The sequence below is a fragment of the Pseudophryne corroboree genome, chromosome 11 (genome assembly GCF_028390025.1).
Source record: "Pseudophryne corroboree isolate aPseCor3 chromosome 11, aPseCor3.hap2, whole genome shotgun sequence".
Classification (NCBI taxonomy): Eukaryota; Metazoa; Chordata; class Amphibia; order Anura; family Myobatrachidae; genus Pseudophryne; species Pseudophryne corroboree.
In genome coordinates, this window is record NC_086454.1 from 297,711,787 (window position 1) to 297,731,523 (window position 19,737).

The following is a 19,737-nucleotide window of genomic DNA, read 5'->3' on the forward strand; positions in this document are numbered from 1 at the left end:
GAGAGGCTGGGGAGCAGTCACACAAGGAAAAAATTTCCAGGGAGTGTGATCAAGTCTGGAGACTTTTCTCCACATAAATATACTGGAGCTAAGGGTAAATTTATAATGCTCTAAGCTTAGCAAGACCTCTGCTTCAAGGTCAGCCGGTATTGATCCAGTGGGAAAAACATCACGGCAGTCGCCCACGTAAACAGACAGGGCGGCACAAGAAGCAGGAGGGCAATGGCAAAAACTGCAAGGACTTTTCGCTGGGCGGAAAATCATGTGATAGCACTGTCAGCAGTGTTTCATTCCGGGAGTGGAAACTGGGAAGCAGACTTCCTCAGCAGGCACGACCTCCACCCGGGAGAGTGGAAACTTCATCGGGAAGTTTTTCCACATGATTGTGAACCGTTGGGAAATACCAAAGGTGGACATGATGGCGTCCCGTCTGAACAAAAAACGGGACAGGTATTGCGCCAGGTCAAGAGACCCTCAGGCAATAGCTGTGGACGTTCTGGTAACACCGTGGGTGTACCAGTCGGTGTATGTGTTCCCTCCTCTGCTTCTCATACCTAAGGTACTGAGAATTATAAGACGTAGAGGAGAAAGAACTATACTCATGGCTCCGGATTGGCCAAGAAGGACTTGGTACCCGGTACTTCAAGAGATGCTCACAGAGGACTTATGGCCTCTGCCGCTAAGAAGGGACTTGCTTCAGCAAGTACCATGTCTGTTCCAAGACTTACCGCAGCTGCGTTTGACGGCATGGCGGTGGAACGCCGGATCCTAAGGGAAAAAGGCATTCCGGAAGAGGTCATTCCTACCCTGGTCAAAGCCAGGAAGGAGGTGACCGCACAACATTATCACCACATGTGGCGAAAATATGTTGCGTGGTGTGAGGCCAGGAAGGCCCCACGAAGAAATTTCAACTCGGTCGATTCCTGCATTTCCTGCAAACAGGAGTGTCTATGGGCCTCAAATTGGGGCCCATTAAGGTTCAAATTTCGGCCCTGTCGATTTTCTTCCAGAAAGAATTGGCTTCAGTTCCTGAAGTCCAGAAGTTTGTCAAGGGAGTATTGCATATACAACCCCCTTTTGTGCCTCCAGTGGCACTGTGGGATCTCAACGTAGTTCTGGGATTCCTCAAATCACATTGGTTTAAAACCAGTCAAATCTGTGGATTTGAAGCATCTCACATGAAAAGTGACCATGCTCTTGGCCCTGGCCTGGGCCAGGCGAGTGTCAAATTGGTGGGTTTTTTCTCAAAAAAGCCCATATCTGTTTGTCCATTCGGACAGGGCAGAGCTGCGGACTCGTCCCCAGTTCTCTCCCTAAGGTGGTGTCAGTGTTTCACCTGAACCAGCTTATTGTGGTGCCTTGCGCCTACTAGGGACTTGGAGGACTCCAAGTTGCTGGATGTTGTCAGGGCCCTGAAAGTATAGGTTCCAGGACGGCTGGAGTCAGGAAAACTGACTTGCTGTTATCCTGTATGCACCCAACAAACTGGGTGCTCTTGCTTCTAAGCAGACTATTGCTAGTTGGATGTGTAATACAATTCAGCTTGCACATTCTGTGGCAGGCCTGCCACAGCCAAAATATGTAAATGCCCATTCCACAAGGAAGGTGGGCTCATCTCGGGCGGCTGCCCGAGGGGTCTCGGCTTTACAACTTTGCCGAGCGGCTATTTAGTCAGGGGCAAACACGTTTGTAAAATCCTACAAATTTGATACCCTGGCTAAGGAGGACCTGGAGTTCTCTCATTCGGTGCTGCAGAGTCATCCGCACTCTCCCGCCCGTTTGGGAGCTTTGGTATAATCCCCATGGTCCTTTCAGGAACCCCAGCATCCACTAGGACGATAGAGAAAATAAGAATTTACTTACCGATAATTCTATTTCTCGGAGTCCGTAGTGGATGCTGGGCGCCCATCCCAAGTGCGGATTATCTGCATTACTTGTACATAGTTACAAAAATCGGGTTATTATTGTTGTGAGCCATCTTTTCAGAGGCTCCGCTGTTATCATACTGTTAACTGGGTTCAGATCACAGGTTGTACAGTGTGATTGGTGTGGCTGGTATGAGTCTTACCCGGGATTCAAAATCCTTCCTTATTGTGTACGCTCGTCCGGGCACAGTATCCTAACTGAGGCTTGGAGGAGGGTCATAGGGGGAGGAGCCAGTGCACACCACCTGATCCTAAAGCTTTACTTTTTGTGCCCTGTCTCCTGCGGAGCCGCTATTCCCCATGGTCCTTTCAGGAACCCCAGCATCCACTACGGACTCCGAGAAATAGAATTATCGGTAAGTAAATTCTTATTTTTACAAGTATAGAACAATTACCTAGCAATGTTTATGTGCTACTCAGGTTAAATGCTGTTTATTTGATATATAGGTTTCCATCACACAGCTGATAATTACAAAACAGCTAGTTAGGATATACTGCTATTAACAGCTGATGGAGTGTTCCAGTGTACGGCATTAGTGCAATATTCAAACAGCTCACTAAACCCTGTGCCTCACAGCTATGATCTATGTTCCACTATAACAGTAGTGAATAGTGTGGAAAACTGTCAGTTTATATGCATTCTTGGACATTAGTGTCTCTCATTAACAATATCACTAATGAACATTGTGATTATTCACTTAAAGTGATATTGACTTTATTAATTACCTGCTGTAAATCGACTGAGAACAGCTAATTATATTGAGATCACTAGTGGGGAGAAGCACTGATCTATAGCTGTATAAGCATATAAGTGAACATCAATTATCATTCACTTAAAGTGACACTGACTTCAGGTATTACCTGCTGTAAATTGATTAATGAACAGCCAATTACATTGAGATCACTAGTGAGGAGAAACACGGATTCATAGCTGTATAAGCATATGAATGCATATAAGTGAGGGGTCATAGCGCCCAAACAGATTATTCACTTAAAGTGATACTGACTTCAGATATTACCTGCTGCAAATTGATTGAGAACAGCTAATTACATTGAGACCACTAGTGAGGATAAACACTGACTCATAGCTGTACAAGCATATGATTGCACATAAGTGAGGGGTCACAGCGCCCAAACTGAGGGGGAGCTTTTTATTGGAATATTGCACTTTACAGTACCCTCAGTAAGCCTATCTAGTACAACTGATCAGTGACTTCAAAGCGCCATTGGGCACTCAGTCTAACAACACATATAATTTGATTCAAGGGTCATAGTACCTATAATATATATGTGTAGCACTACACAGTTAGCACAGTGTGTGTTTTTATTCACACATCACACTTTGTTTTGTCAATTTATATGTTTTTGGTTTTAATATTTCACAGCTACAGGTCTTTTTAACAAATATACTCTAATAAAAGTTATAATTTATGTATCCATTTAATGCACCACTTCAAGTCCAATCCTTCTCTGTTTCTTTTTGTGCATAACTATATATTGGCAACAATATATTCAGCGGCAGCACCCCCTATATAATTTAAATATCTGATATAGAATATAACTAGGGGTTTCCTTTGTTCTAATTTGGAACTTTTCTATAATATGCTAGTGCAGTAGTATCCCTTTCCCTGCTAACGTAAGAACCGGGATATGCACTGGGTTGTGAGCTGCAAACTCCCTCTGTGTTTCTATGACAGGCTTTCCTGTGGGTCTGTCCCCTATATGCCCAGTGTGTTTGTGTGTGTCGGTGCACGTGTGTTGACATGTCTGAGGCAGAGTGCTCTTCCCAGGAGGAGACTGGATTAGGGAAAGAAACGGCTGTGGGAGTGACCCTGTTGGCACCGCCGACTCCTGATTGGGTAAATGTTCTGAGTGCTTTGAATGCGAATGTGGCTCGGTTGAATAAAAGATTGGATAAATCTGAGTCTCAAAACCAGGCATGGAAAAAATCCGTAGAGGATGTGTTGTCCCAGGTTCAGACCCCCTCGGGGTCACAAAAGCGTTCAATTACCCAGATAGCAGATACAGATACCGACACAGACTCTGACTCCAGTGTCGACTATAGTGATGCCAGATTAAATCCAAAACTGGCTAAGAGGATTAAGTACATGATTATGGCGATAAAAGACATGTTACATATCACGGAGGACCCTGCTGTTCCTGATACAAGGGTCTGTATGTTTAAAGGAAAGAAACCTGAGGTAACGTTTCCTCCCTCTCATGAACTGAACACGCTTTTTGAACAGGTCTGGGAAAATCCTGACAAGAAGTTTCAGATTCCCAAGAGAATTCCGGTGGCATATCCGTTCCCCTCTGGGGATAGGGAAAAGTGGGAGTCACCCCCCCACTGTGGACAAAGCTTTATCATGGCTGTCCAAAAAGGTGACGCTGCCGTCCCCTGAAACGGCAGCCCTAAAGGAACCTGCGGATCGTAAGCAGGAAAATACTTTGAAATCCATTTATGTCACTACGGGTACGCTGCTCAGACCTGCCGTGGCTTCGGCATGGGTAAGTAGCGCTATTGAAAAATGGGCAGATAACTTGTCATCTGATATAGATACCCTGGATAGGGATAGCGTTCTTTTGACACTGGGTCATATCAGGGACGCTGCAGCCTATCTAAAGGAAGCTGCGAGGAATATTGGCCTTTTGGGATCAAGGGCCAATGCCATGGCGGTCTCAGCCAGGAGAGCATTGTAGATTCATCAATGGAATGCTGATGCGTACTCTAAGAAGGCTATGGAGTCTCTGCCGTATAAAGGTGGTGTCTTGTTTGGTGACGGCCTCACTGACCTGGTATCTACGGCTACCGCGGGTAAGTCGTAATTTTTACCTTATGTTCCTGCACAACAGAAGAAAACACACCACTATCAGATGCAGTCCTTTCGTCCCAATAAATACAAAAAAGGCAGAGGGACTTCCTTCCTTACTTGAAGAGAAAAGGGAAAAAGGTCACCGGCTGTGGCAAGTTCCCAAGAGCAGAAGTCCTCCACGGCTGCTGCCAAATCCACCGCATGACGCTGGGGCTCCTCTGAGGGAGTCAGCACCGGTGGGGGTACGTCTCAAACTCTTTAGTCAATTCTGGGCTCGTTCGGCCCTAGACCCATGTGTTTTGGAAATAGTGTCCCAGGGTTACCAACTAGAGTTTCAAGATGTTCCCCCTCGCCGATTTTTCAAATCGGCCTTACCAGTTTCCCTTCAGGACAGGAAGGTAGTATGCGAAGCAATACAAAAATTGTGTCTAAATCAGGTTATTGTCAGGGTTCCCCTGTCGCAACAGGGAGAAGGCTTTTATTCCAGCCTGTTCGTGGTCCCGAAGCCAGACGGCTCAGTCAGACCAATCCTGAACCTCAAATCCCTCAATTTCTACCTAAGGAAATTCAAATTCAAGATGGAATCTCTCCGGGCAGTGATCTCCTGTCTGGAGGAGGGGAAGTTTATGGTGTCAGTAGATATAAAGGATGCCTACTTGCATGTTCCCATTTATCCTCCACATCAGGCTTATCTGAGGTTTGCAATGCAGGATTGCCATTATCCGTTTCAGACGTTGCCGTTTGGTCTGGCCACAGCTCCGAGAATTTTCACCAAAGTAATGGCGAAAATGATGGTTCTCCTGCGCAAGCAGGGAGTCACAATTATCCCGTACTTGGACGATCTCCTGATAAAGGCGAGATCCAAGGAGCAATTACTGCAGAACATTACGCTCTCCCTGACAATTCTGCAACAACATGGTTGGCTCCTAAACTTGCCAAAATCACAGTTGGTTCCGACAACACGGCTGTCATTCTTGGGTATGATTCTGGACACAGACTTACAGAGAGTCTTTCTTCCAGTGGAAAAGGCTCTGGAAATTCAGAACATGGTCAAACAGATTCTGAAACCGGCAAGAGTGTCAATTCATCAATGCACTCGGTTGCTGGGGAAGATGGTGGTGGCCTACGAGGCCATTCAGTTTGGCAGATTTCATGCCAGGGTGTTTCAGTGGGACCTGTTGGACAAGTGGTCTGGGTCGCACCTGCACATGCACCGGAAAATAATCCTGTCCTCAAGGACCAGAATCTCACTCTGTGGTGGCTGCACAGCTCTAATCTCTTAGAGGGTTGTAGGTTCGGGATTCAGGATTGGAGCCTGGTGACTACGGATGCAAGTCTCCGAGGCTGGGGAGCAGTCACACAGGGGGAAAATTTCCAGGGAAAATGGTCAAGCCAGGAAGCTTATCTGCACATAAACATTCTGGAATTAAGGGCCATTTACAACAGCCTTCTGCAAGCGGAACATCTTCGCGGTCTGCCCGTCTTGATTCAGTCGGACAACATAACAGCAGTGGCGTACATAAACCGCCAGGGCGAAACAAAGAGCAGAGCGGCAATGGCAGAGGCCACAAAAGTTCTCAGCGGAAAGACATGCAAGCGCTCTTTCAGCGGTCTTCATTCCAGGCGTGGACAACTGGGAAGCAGACTTCCTCAGCAGACACGATCTCCATCCAGGAGAGTGGGGTCTTCATCAAGAGGTCTTTGCAGAAGTGACAAGTCATTGGGGAACTCCTCAAATAGACATGATGGCGTCTCGCCTCAACAAGAAACTTCAGAGATATTGTTCCAGGTCGAGGGACCCTCAAGCAATAGCGGTGGACGCCCTAGTGACACCGTGGGTGTTTCAGTCGGTCTGTGTTCCCTCCACTTCCACTCATTCCAAAAGTGATAAAGATCATAAGAAGAACAAGGGTTCATGCGATACTCATTGTTCCAGACTGGCCAAGGAGGGCCTGGTATCCGTATCTTCAGGAATTACTCATAGGAGATCCCTGGCCTCTTCCTCTACGAGAGGACCTGTTACAGCAGGGGTCGTGCGTGTATCAAGACTTACCGCGGCTGCGTTTGACGGCATGGCAGTTGAATGCCAAATCCTAGCCCGAAAGGGTATTCCCAATGAAGTCATTCCCACACTGCCTCAGGCTAGAAAAGAAGTAACTGTGAAACATTACCACCGTATTTGGAGAAAATATGTCTTGGTGTGAATCCAAGAAGGCTCCTACGGAGGAATTTCAGCTGGGGCGGTTTCTTCATTTTCTACAAGCAGGTGTGGCTGCGGGCCTAAAGTTAGGCTCCATTAAAGTACATATATCGGCCATATCCATTTTCTTTCAAAAAGAATTGGCCTCCCTTCCAGAAGTTCAGACTTTCGTGAAAGGCGTGCTGCACATCCAGCCTCCCTTTGTGCCCCCAGTAGCACCATGGGATCTTCCTGCAATCTCATTGGTTTGAACCTTTACATAAAGTTGAGTTGAAATTCCTCACTTGGAAGGTGGTCATGCTGTTGGCTTTGGCATCCGCAAGGCGGGTGTCTGAATTAGCGGATTTGTCTCACAAGAGCCCCTATTTAATCTTCCATGCAGATAGAGCGGAGTTGAGAACTCGTCAACAATTTCTGCCAAAAGTGGTTTCATCGTTTCACATGAACCAACCTATTGTGGTGCCAGTGGCTGCTGAAGCCTTGGCGGAATCGAAGTCTCTCAATGTGGTCAGAGCTTTGAAAATTTATGTCGCCAGAACGGCTCAGATTAGGAAAACGTAGGCTCTGTTTGTTCTGTATGCTCCCAACAAGATTGGGGCTCCTGCTTCCAAGCAGACTATTGCACGCTGGATCTGTGATGCGATTCAGCAGGCTCATTCTACGGCTGGATTGCCGTTACTGAAATCGGTGAAGGCCCATTCTACCAGAAAGGTGGGCGCATCCTGGGCGGCTGCCCGAGGGGTCTCGGCATTACAGCTTTGCCGAGCAGCTACTTGGTCGGGTTCAAACACTATTGCAAAGTTTTACAAGTTTGATACCCTGGCTGAGGAGGACCTCTTGTTTGGTCAATCGGTGCTGCAGAGTCATCTGCACTCTCCCGCCCGTTCTAGAGCTTTGGTATAAACCCCATGGTTCTTGAAGCGTCCCCAGCATCCTCTAGGACGTATGAGAAAATAGAATTTTAATACCTACCGGTAAATCCTTTTCTCTTAGTCCGTAGAGGATGCTGGGCGCCCTTCCCAGTGCGTACTGTATCTGCAGTTATTGGTTATGGTTACACACATGTTGTTACGTTAAGTCAGCCTGTTGCTGATGTTATTCATGCTGTTGCATGCGTTGGGTTGAATGCCATGTTGTACGGCGTGCTTGAGGTTTGAGCTGGTATGTATCTCACCTTAGTTTAAAATGAAATAAATCCTTTTCCTCGATATGTCCGTCTCCCTGGGCACTGTTCCTATAACTGGAGTCTGGAGGAGGGGCATAGAGGGAGGAGCCAGTTCACACCCCTTTTAAAGTCTTAAAGTGCCCATGTCTCCTGCGGATCCCGTCTATACCCCATGGTTCTTGAAGCGTCCCCAGCATCCTCTACGGACTAAGAGAAAAGGATTTACCGGTAGGTATTAAAATCCTATTTTTACAGGACACTTAAGTATTCTACATGTCTGCTGACAGTGTTAGTTAAGAAAAAGTGTATATTTAGTACAAGTACCCTGTGATATACATCCAGTCTTTACTGTGCATTGTTATATCAATTAAGTGTATAGCTATACATAGTACTACTCTGTATTGCTAGTCCAGTGCAGTTTTATTGCATGTCATAATTTCTGCATTGTACAAACTGTGACTCTGTGTGTATGCATATAGCTGCTGTGTGACCTCCATTTCGTGTCTCTCACTCAGATTGCTATCCCTATATTCTAAGTGTGTCAGGTTTATCATAATGTATGCAGTTCACAGGATATACTCTGTGTATTTTTCTCTGTGATTTTTAGGCACCATATACCTCTTGAATTCCCTGTTTGTGCTGATACACTGCACAGGGGGTTCTTGTCAGGTGTTGTGCTGCTGATATTGTACTGTGTTGCCTTGCATTGAGCTTTTGATTATGTCAGCTACAAAGGGCAACGGAGCTGGGGCTGATCCCACATTGCGTGGTGTTGACGCATTTGAGGATAACATAGCAGCTGAGGGTTCAGGGTTCTGGGGGTTCCTTGTCCCCCAGTGGGACTGTAGCAAAGGGGGTGCAAAATGACTCACCTTGGGCTACCTTCTACACGCTATTGAATACGCTGGCAACTAGACTAAGGCCCCCTATGGGACTTCCTGTGCCGGTACAACCGCTTATGGTCCCCGCGGTTAATCTGCCATGGGCAAGATTAACTGTTTAATCAGTTACAGCAAGTGAACCAATCACTGACTGCTCAAAAGTCTAACCCTCGCCCGCCTAAGACCAAGGGGTCCTCTAAGCGGGCTATTACTTCCTCACAATCCACCAACGTCCCAGACACCTCTCCTGATGAGGATGGCGTTTATACGGACCCCACAGATTCTGATCCTGATGCTTCTGATGGGGAAGTTGTTTCGCAGGTGGATGTTCCTGACTTGTTAGAGGCTATCAGGCTCATTCTTCAGGTTGATGATGAACCGGAGCCTGACACTGCCCCTAAGAAACCGGACAGGTTTAAACGTCAGAAGGTGGTTAAACAAGTTTTACCTCACTCTGAACATTTAGTTGACATACGTCAGGAGTCCTGGGAAAATCCAGGAAAGAAGTTCACGCCTCACAAGAAGATGCTGGCTCGCTACCTCCTCGCTGCGGAGCTTAGTAAAAATTGGGAAACACCCCCGCCAGTGGATTCGCAAGTGGCGCGGCTGGTAGTATCCTCAGCTCTGCCTGTAACTACTGTCACGTCCTTGAGAGAGCCGATGGACAAGCGTGTGGAGGGTGGTTTGAAGGCAATCTGCACTCTAAACGGTGCAGTGCATAGGCCCATTATTGCAGCAACATGGGCTGCAGAAGCTGTGGAAGCGTGGGCTCAGGAGCTGGAGGCGGAGTTGCCTTCCAATGCTTCTGATCATGCTAGACAATGCCTGTCGTATATATTTATATTTACAGCGTCTCATTACATTAAAGAGGCGGCTTCTGATGCTGGTATTCTGGCGGTCAAGGCTTCTACTACGTCCATTTTTGCTCGCCGAATTCTCTGGTTATGGTCCTGGTCTGTGGACATGGACTCTAAGAAAACCCTGGAGGTACTCCCCTTCAAAGGAGACATTCTTTTCAGAGAAAACCTTGACAAGAGTGGCTGACTTAGTGTCTGCTAAAACAGCATGTCTTCCTAGTACTGTTCCTTCGGTGCCGAAGGCTAAGAGTAGTTCCTATCGCTCCTTTCGTCCTTCAGGGAAAGCAAAAGGTCATGCGTACCCAAAACAGGTTCGCACTTCCAAACCCAATAAGCCCAAACCCAGACGGGCCTGGGCTGCCCGTCAGCCTGCTTCCAAAACTGACAAGCCTGCCGCATGACGGGGCGGGCCTCACTCTGGGGGATCTCGGGGTGTGGGGCTGACTTCTAGGATTTACCCAGGAATGGTTGAAGACCACTTCCGATGCCTGGGTACGGGAAGTCGTCACTCGAGGTTACGCCGGATCCTTCAAGAATCGTCCCCCTCATCGATTTTGCCTGACAGACGTCCCTTCGGATCAGGTGAAGGCAAAGACTCTTCATTCGGTGGTACAGTCCCTCCTGGACACAGGAGTGGTAGTACAGGTGCCTCTGGCTCAGAGAGGCAAGGGGTTCTTTTCACCGCTGTTCCTAGTCCCGAAACCATATGGGTATTCCCGGCCCATTCTCAATCTCATGTCCTTGAACAAGTTTGTGTAGGTCTCCAGGTTTCGTATGGAAACTCTTCGCTGCTTACCTGCATATTCCCATTGCAATGTCGCATCAGCAGTACCTGAGGTTTGCGGTTGTCAACTTCCATTACCAGTTTTGGGCGTTACCTTTTGGTTTGACCACGGCTCCGCGAGTCTTCACCAAGGTTATGGCGGTAATGAGGGCTGTACTCCGCCGTCAAGGGGTCAGGATTCTACCGTACTTGGACAACCTGTTGATCCTGGAAAATTCCCCAGAGATTCTCCTACGTCATCTGGATTTGACTATCCAGTTTCTGCAAGCCCACGGGTGGCTCATCAACTGGAAGAAATCCTCCCTGGTCCCTGCTCAGAGCATGGTGCACCTGGGAACGTTGTTGGACACTCACAACCAACGGTTGTTCTTGTCTCAGGAGAAAGTCCTGAAGCTTCAGGACAGGATTTGATGCTTCCTATCTCGTCCACAAGTGTCGATACATTCGGCAATGCAAGTGCTAGGTCTCATGGTGTCGGCTTTCGACATGGTGGAGTACGCTCAATTCCATTCCCGCCCTCTCCAGAGGCTGATTCTTTCCAAGTGGAATGGCCTACCTCACCGGATCAGGTCTCAAATGATCTCATTGTCTCCGGAGGTCCATCTGTCACTGAGCTGGTGGCTTCAGGACCAACGATTGAGCAGGGGTCGTCCCTTCTGGATCTCCAACTGGGTCCTTCTGACGCCAGACGCCAGTCTGAGGGGTTGGGGCGCGGTGTTGGAGCGACACTCCCTTTAGGGTCGGTGGACCAAGGAGGCGTCTCTCCTCCCGATAAACATTCTGGAATTTCGGGCGGTGTTCAACTCATTGAACTTGGCCCAGCGGTTGATACAGAACAGACCTGTTCAAGTACAGTCGGACAACGCCACCACAGTGGCGTACATAAATCATCAAGGCGGCACTCAAAGCCGCATGGCAATGAGGGAAGTATCACGGATTCTTCAGTGGGCAGAACGCCATCTGCCAGCCATATTGGCAGTGTTCATTCCGGGGGTCCTCAACTGGGAAGCGGATAGAGCGTCCCCTTCTACTTCCGCAGCTCCCAGATCTCCTCGTTCAGGGCCCCTGTGTATATCAGGATTTAGCCGGTTGGCTTTGACGGCGTGGCTCTTGAAGCTTCCATCTTGAGGGCCAATGGATTTTCTGAGGCGGTCATTAAAACCGTGTTGAAGGCCCGGAAAAGGCTTCTGCTCGGATTTACCATAGGGTCTGGAATTCTTACTTTGCTTGGTGCGCATCTAACAATCATGACGTTTACAAGTTTAGTACGGCCAAACTTTTGGCCTTTCTACAACAGAGCCTGGACTTGGGCCTTCGTCTGGCCTCCATCAATGTTCATATTTCTGCCTTGTCGGTTTGGTTCCAGAGAAAAATTGTGACTTTACCTGATGTACATACGTTCAATCAGGGTGTGTTGCGGATTCAACCTCCCTATATCCCGCCTGTGGCCCCTTGGGACTTGTTGGTGGTTTTGGAGGCGTTGCAATGGACTCCGTTTGACCCTTTTGAATTTGCAGTACTTAAGTGGCTTTCTCTTAAGGTATTGTTTCTGCTGGCTATTGCCTCTGCTAAATGGGTGTCGGATTTGGGTGCCTTGTCTTGTAGGTTACCATATCTGATTTTTCACCGGTTCTTAGAACACGTCCCGGGTATTTACCTAAGGTGGTGTATTCTTTCCACCGTAATCCAGGTGATTGTGGTTGCGGCCTTTGCCTCTCCTGATTTGTCTTCCAAAGAGCGGTCTTTGGATGTGGTACAGGCTCTCCGTATCTTCGTGAAGAGAACTGCCTCCATCAGGAAGTCAGATTCTCTCTTTGTTCTGTTTGGTTTTCACAAACGTGGCTGGCCTGCTCACAAGCAGACCCTGGCCAGATGGATTAGAATGGTGATTGCACATGCTTATGTACAGGCTGGCCTTCCAGCTCCTGCTACCATCAAGGCCCATTCTACTCGGTCGGTTGGACCTTCTTGGGTGGCCTGCCATGGTGCGACCCTTGAACAATTGTGCAAGATGGCTACGTGGTCCTCAGTGAACACGTTCATAAGGTTCTATGCCTTTGATACATCCGCCTCCCAGGATGTTTCCTTTGGATGCTGGGTTCTTGTGCTCGCTACAGTGCGTCCCCTCCCATAAGGAACTGCTTTAGGACATCCCCAATGTCATTCCCTGTGGAGCCCAGTGTACCCCGCAGCAGAAAACGAGATTTATGGTAAGAACTTACCGGTGTTAAATCTCTTTCTGCAAGGAACACTAGTTTTTCCATGGACATGTACCAGTCCACTCTGGCGACCCACTCCCTCACAGTCGGTGGTTCAGTAGATCGCCATCGGACCAGGAGTACCGCTTTGGCGGCGCTGTTGAGAAACTTTAGTAAGGAGTTTTTATAGGTCGACAGGGGTCTCGTAGTAAAGTTGAGAAGCCAGAAGGCAGGCTCAGAAGGAACCTTTGCGCCCGCAATCGATTGTGAGATTGCGATGACTTTATCCCAAAAAGGACGAAGTTTGCAGCAGGCCCACCAGATATGCATCGGAGATCCCGTTTCATTGTTACACCTCCAGCAAGTGTCTGGTACATCAGCAAACATCTTGGTTAGTGTTTGGGGACACCTGTACCACCGAGATAAAACTTTGAATTGCGTTTCTAGAACTGAATACCTAGAGGAACTTACAAAGGTGTTTTGGAAGCTTTTTTCTTCATCTAATAGGTCAGTCTGGAGGTCGCGGTCCCAATCTTTGGTATACTTAGGAAGGTCAGGGAATTTATTAACAATGAGAAATCTGTAACATTTTGAGAGGAAATGCAGCGGGCGAGATGGGTCTGTGCACATGTTCTCGAAAATCGTCAGGGGTCTAGTCATGCTTAGGGGGACATTACTCCCCAAAACAAAGTGTTTCAGCTAGAGGTACCTCCAGATCTCCGAGGGCGGGAGGTTCCACTTCGATTGCATTGAAGGGAAGGGGATTATCTCTCCACGCTCCACCCACTGGCATGCACGTTCCACCCCCCTTGATTTCCAGGAGTCAAACCCCCGACCAGAGACTGTCGGTGGAAAGTCTGGGTTATAGAAAAGTGGAGTCAGAGGGGAGTATTTGGAGAAAATGTGTGGGAGGACTCTAAGTCTATTCCAACGTGAGAGTGTAGGACCAATGGTGGGGTGTGCAATATTTGGAATCTTTGAGCGCCATGGGTAGTATGCAATGGGGGCAGGTAACATCGCCCCTTCAATAAGCGCCCATTGTTTTGTGTCATGTGAGCGTGACCATTCCATAATCCTATGGAGAACGACGGCATCATAATATAGTGTGAAATGCGGTAACTGGAGACCTCCCATATGTTTACGGCGAAAAAGTATGGCATGTTGGAAATTAGGTCTTTTGTTCCCCCAAACAAAATCTGTAACTGAATTGTGTAGGTCCTTGAACCAAGCTCTTGGAATGGAGACCGGGAGTGTCTGGAGGAGGTAGAGGACTCTCTGCAAAGCGTTCATTTTAATTACACTGAGTCTTCCCAGCCAAGAGAGTCTCCCGTTGCCCCAGTCCCGAACCTCGTATTGGAGTGAAGTTAGTAATTTTTTTTATCATTTTCATCAAAAAGGCGTGATAGGCCCTTATTTAAAAAGACCCCCAGGTATTTAAAGCTAGAGGGGTGCCAGTGAAAGGGAAAGAGTGTTTAAGGCCGTCTAGAGCTTGAGAGGGTGCTGATACAGTCACCGCCACTGACTTGGAGAGATTAATCTTAAAATTTGACAGGGCACCATATCTTTCCAACTCTGATAGCAAGCAAGGGATAGATATCACCGGGTTCGATATGATGGCTAACAAGTTGTCTGCGAACAGTGCGAGTTTGTATTCCCTTCCCCCCACCGTGATTCCTGAAATATTTGAATTTAGCCAAATGGATCCTGCCAGGGCCTCCATACAGAGAATAAAGATTAGGGGCGAGAGAGGGCATCCTTGTCTTGTGCCATTCCTAATCAGAACTGGGCGGGATAAATCTCCATTCATTTTGATCCTCGCGGTTGGAAAATTATACGGTGCCAGAATACGGCTCAAGCTGACCTGCCCCAGTCCTAAGTGTCGTAGGACCCCTTCCATAAATATCCAGTTAACTCTGTCGAAAGCCTTTTCGACGTCAGTAGAGAGCACTACTGTCGGGCTCTGGTTATGCGAGGCTAAATGCATCAGATCAATAATTTTGGTCGTATTGTCTCGATCCTCCCTCCCAGGTATAAAACCCACTTGGTCCGAATGTATTATATTGGGGAGAAGCAGCTTCAATCTGTTAGCTATAAATTTAGCGGACAGCTTGATGTCTGTGTTAAGGAGTGATATCGGGCGATAACTGGCACATTAAGTCGGGTCTTTCCCTTCTTTTGGTATGACCGTGATAAAAACTTCTAATGACTGGGGGGGAGAAACCGTGATTATCTGAAATTTCATTAAACGCAATTAGCATCTTAGGTAAAAGAGAACCTTTAAAAAGTTTATAATAAGAGATGGTATATCCATCGAGACCTGGGCTCTTCCCAGAAGGAGCCTCCTTGAGCGCCTGTTCCAATTCTGGGAGAGAGAACGGGGAATCCAACCAAGCACTCTCATCTTCTGATATTCTAGGGAGCCCCGCGTCACAGAGGTACCTCTCCACCAGCTCACTGGTAATTGATAATGACCCTGGGGGTCTGGATTCGTGGAGATTATATAATTTAGAATAATAAGAGTGGAATGCATCAGCAATGTCCTTTGTGAGGGTGCGGCGGGTCCCCGGCGCATCATGTATTGACTGGATAAATAGAGTGGCCCTCTGCGCGCGGAGCGCCCTAGCAAGAAGCTTCCCTGGCTTATTGCCCCATTGGAAAAACCGTTTCTACATAGTTTATAATCTCTCTTGACATCCTCAAGCAACAGGGTATTGAGAGCTGCCCTCGTCTCGTTCAGTGCATTGAGCATAGGTGGAGACGGGCCCGTTTTGTGTATTGTCTCCAAGTCTCTCAGTCGCTGAAGTAGAGCAGTTTTTTTCCCTAGCTTTTATTTTTTCAACATTGAGCCCAGCTGGATAAGCTTTCCCCGCAGGGCATACTTATGGGTCTCCCATGACTCGGAAGACGTCTGGCGTCTCATTTGTTATAAAATAATTATCTATTGTCTCGAGTAACTGGGGTGGAAACCGTGCATCCATTAAAATTTGTTCGTTCAACCTCCAAGTACATTGTTTGGAGTGCGGATTGGACGTCTCCAGAGTCAGGAAGGCAGGGGCATGGTCTGACCAAGTAATTAATCCAATTCCGTTGTCCTTAACCAAATGCAGAAATCTGTGGGGCAGAAGAAGATAGTCTAGCCTGGAATAGGTGTCATGTGGCCTGGAATAGAATGTATAGTCTCTGTCTCCTGAGTGTTGGAATCTCCATGTGTCTACCAGCTGGTGGTCATGGAGAGCACGTCGCACTCTACGGTGCGAGGATAAGGAGGGCCTAGCCGGTGTCCCGGAGGTGTCCACCTCTGGCTGGAGAGTCCAATTAAGATCACCTCCAGTAACTGAGATACCTTCGATCAAGGGGGCTATTCGATTAAGAGCCGTCACTATGAAACTAGGTTGTGATTGGTTGGGGACGTATATGTTTATAAATGTATACAACTGATCAAACAGTTTACACTTCACTAAGAGTGTTCTGCCCTCCTCTAAAGACTTAGATGTGATTTCTTGAAAGGGTAAGCGTTTGGACAGCAATACAGCAACCCCTAGAGATTTACTCTTGCTGTTGTTGTTCTAAATAGAGTGTGGGTAGTTACGATCTTTAAGAACCGGAGCTACTCCAGTTTTGAAGTAAGTTTCTTGCAGGAAAGGAACATCAGCCCTGAATGCAAAAAGGTCTCTAAGTACCCTCGAACGTTTCTCTGGTATATTTAGGCCCTTCACATTAAGGGAGACAAATGTTATAGTTGTCACTCTGGGGTCAACTGCCATTGTCTAAAATGCGGGGAGCTATGCAGAGTCCGACCAGGGAGGGGGAACATCTTTCGAGGTACAGGGTCACACATTGGGGAGGGGAAGAAAAAGGGGAGAAAGAGGGAAACATTAGAGAGATGGCTCAATGAACCTGACACAGTCAAAAATTTACAATTCTAGCTATGGATATAGAAATAAAACACGCTACCACCTCTTGGGAGCTCAGGCACGAGGATCGCACCGGAGACCAAGAACACTCGGGCGGTGTAGGGGCGAACTGGGGATCGATGCCGGCCCCACCCCCAATGGAAACAATGTTATAACAATCAAAAGTTAACCAACAGTTCAACCACACAACTTAAAAAAGGCTTAAAGGACATCATAAAAACATGAACCAAGATCCACCAACTCAAGCGGATCGGATGAGTGCCTGTCCAGTCAAGTACGATCTCGATGCCGCAGGCAAATCTCCAAAGGGGAGTAGGAGCTTTACAGCAAAGAAATCCCTCGGCTCGATCATGCACCTTTTAAACTAAACGTGGGTCATTCAACATTGTTAGAGCAAGTGAACCAAACCATTAGGAGTCCCTTATTTCCTCGTCGGCTACGTTAGGTAGCGTTGCTCCCTAGGGGGTTTTGGGTTACGGTGGACGAGGTGCCAATCGTTATCGGGCTGTGAGAGTTCTGGTGGAACATCGTGGGTCAGGGGCTCCTGTCAGTCTGGGAGTGTGACCAGAGGTATTCCAAGCTCTCGGCAGAAAGGGGGTAGATCGGAGGGGTCTCTGAAGGAAAACAGTTTCCCATTTTGCGTGACCTGCAGAGCAAACGGAAAGGGCAAGATGGGCTCTATCGAATTCAATTGTCGAGGCAGGGTTCCGACCCAAGAGTTCGTTAAAAACCGTCATGAGAAAGTCAATAAGGCAGTCAGGGGAAATGTCCTCCGAGACCCCCCGAACCCTCAAATTGTTTCTCCTTCCGCGATTATCTAAATCTTCTACACGATCTTGGAGCTGTTGGAGGCATGACGCCTGTTTAATAACTGTGGCTCGGAAGGCATTGTGGGCCACTGCCGTGTCTGAAGAGAAGCCTTCCAACATGGTTAGGCGGGATCCGATGTGTGATATTTCGGACTGGACCACGGCAATTTCCGATCTAACAGTTTCTCTGACCCTACTCTCCAGATGCTCAAAGTCCTGTTTCGTTGGCAGGGCCTGAGAATCTGAGAGAGGCTTCCTGGGTCCGTCGTATTATGCAGGTGTACCACTTGGGCCTCCTCTTGAGAAACCGAGTTTGAAACAGGCGAGAAACGTGAGGTTGAAGACAGAGAAATATCTTCCGTGGGGGCGGAGCCCTGGGGAAGGAGGAATTGCCTCATATCCGCAGAGGACGGGATATGCATTGCGCGTGTCAAGTTGACCCTTTGCGACTTCCTCTCTCCCTTGCGATCCTCTCTTCTCACCATGGGGCACCTTGGTTAAATCGGCAGAGCATCAGAACTAATGTTGTGTGGTTAGAGCAATATCCCGTCAGGGTTAGGGCAGGCACGCAACTCCCCGAATCAAAGTGGCTAGCCGGGCATCAGTGTGGGAGCAAATTCGTAAAGAAAGAACAGGGGGGGGGGGGGGGGGGCGGCGGGCGGCACTGCATCACATTTTATAGACAGCTGGTAAATTAGGATTATTCCAGGCTCTGCAGCTATACAAATATGGCAATGAGTTGATATGGTGAGAGCTGGCCTCAGAATGAGAAGTGAAAGAGGCAGGAGTGATAATAAAAGTCAGCTTTCAGGCAGCATATGACCAGCTAGGTTCACAGTGCAGTGAATATTTAGGTAAGGAAAGCGTGTCTGGGCACTGCACTGGGCATCTCAATGGGAGGGCTGCAGCAGGTAATCAATATTAGTAGGAATGCAGCAAGAAGCTGCAGGTATAGACTCACTAGGGACTGCAGTGTAACCTTCAGCTCCTAACTGTGGAGCAGTGTGGATATGGTGCCAATCGCAAGATGTCTGCCATCCAGCTGCAGGCCTCAGCTCCCTCTGCAGGTCCCCCAGCCGTCCGCTGCCCTCCACGGGATGGATACTGTCTAGCTGGTGGGCAGAAGGAGATAGCGAGAGAGCCGGGCCCCAGGAGTATAAACTCTCCGTGCTGCGGGAGGTCACAGGTGCCGAGCGGTGCCAACCGCAAGATGGCCGCTCTCCGCCGGTCACAGGCGTCCTGGCCGATTTACTCCGCAGGTTCTCCTTTCCCCCTTCTCCAGGGCACTGAGGTCTGTCGGGGGCCGGGGAGCGGCATCCAGGTGAGGTGGGGGGTCCGCAGTGTCCCAACATTGGCAGACACAACATTGGCAGCTATCATAAGTGGGGACACAGGAGCTGCACATCTCCTAAAGTCAACGACCATCTCTACCCGTTAAAGCATATTTAACCCCAGATTGTACTGCAGCACCACAAGGCCAACTGGTCCATATATCCCGTATGGCCACATCATGTCTGTGTTCCTCCGCTGTGAAATGTCATGTACTCGGGCAGTAGCATACACTGCCAGATGTGACCGACTTGTAGCTTGAAAATTATCGGGCGATCTGACATGTCCAGCAGAACGAAGATTTGTGACGAGGCTGAAGTTAGCTTCTTATTCGGCCAGCTTCTTATTCACTTCTTATTCAAGCTCCAGCTTCTTATTCACTTCTTATTCAAGCTCCAGCTTCTTATTCAGATCATTCAGTTTTGCAAGGGTTAATGAGTCTTGGGCAACACATTTGATGCCTGAAATTCACAGAGTAGGGTCCCTTTCATATGACCCACCTGTATTTTGGCTTGCCCAACGCTGGTTTGGGCATGAAATACGCTGGCAAAGTGGGCACATACACTATAATTCACCATTTTGAATAAGTAGCTGTAGTTTTGCAAGGGTTAACGAGTCTCGGGCAACAATTTTTACACCTGAAATCAACTGAGTCGGGTCACTTGCATATGACCCACATGGATTTTGCCTTGCCCAACACTGGTTTGGCCATGAAATACGCTGCCCAAGTGGGCACATACACAGTATTATGAATTACTAATTTGAATAAGTAGCTGTAATTTTGCAATGGTTAACGAGTCTCAGGCAACAATTTTGACACCTGAAATCAACGGAGTCGGGTCACTTGCATATGACCCACATG

General features: G+C 48.0%; 1 long non-coding RNA gene across 1 annotated transcript in view; it reads left to right on the forward strand.

Annotated features, from left to right (window-relative positions):
• The first annotated feature begins 18,406 nt into the window (after window positions 1–18,406).
• The window catches only part of LOC134969508 (uncharacterized), a 67,822-nt gene continuing 66,491 nt past the window's right edge, over window positions 18,407–19,737 (forward strand). Inside the window, exon 1 of the long non-coding RNA XR_010189496.1 lies at window positions 18,407–18,867. This is a non-coding gene — a long non-coding RNA (uncharacterized LOC134969508). The remainder of the gene's footprint in view (window positions 18,868–19,737) is intronic.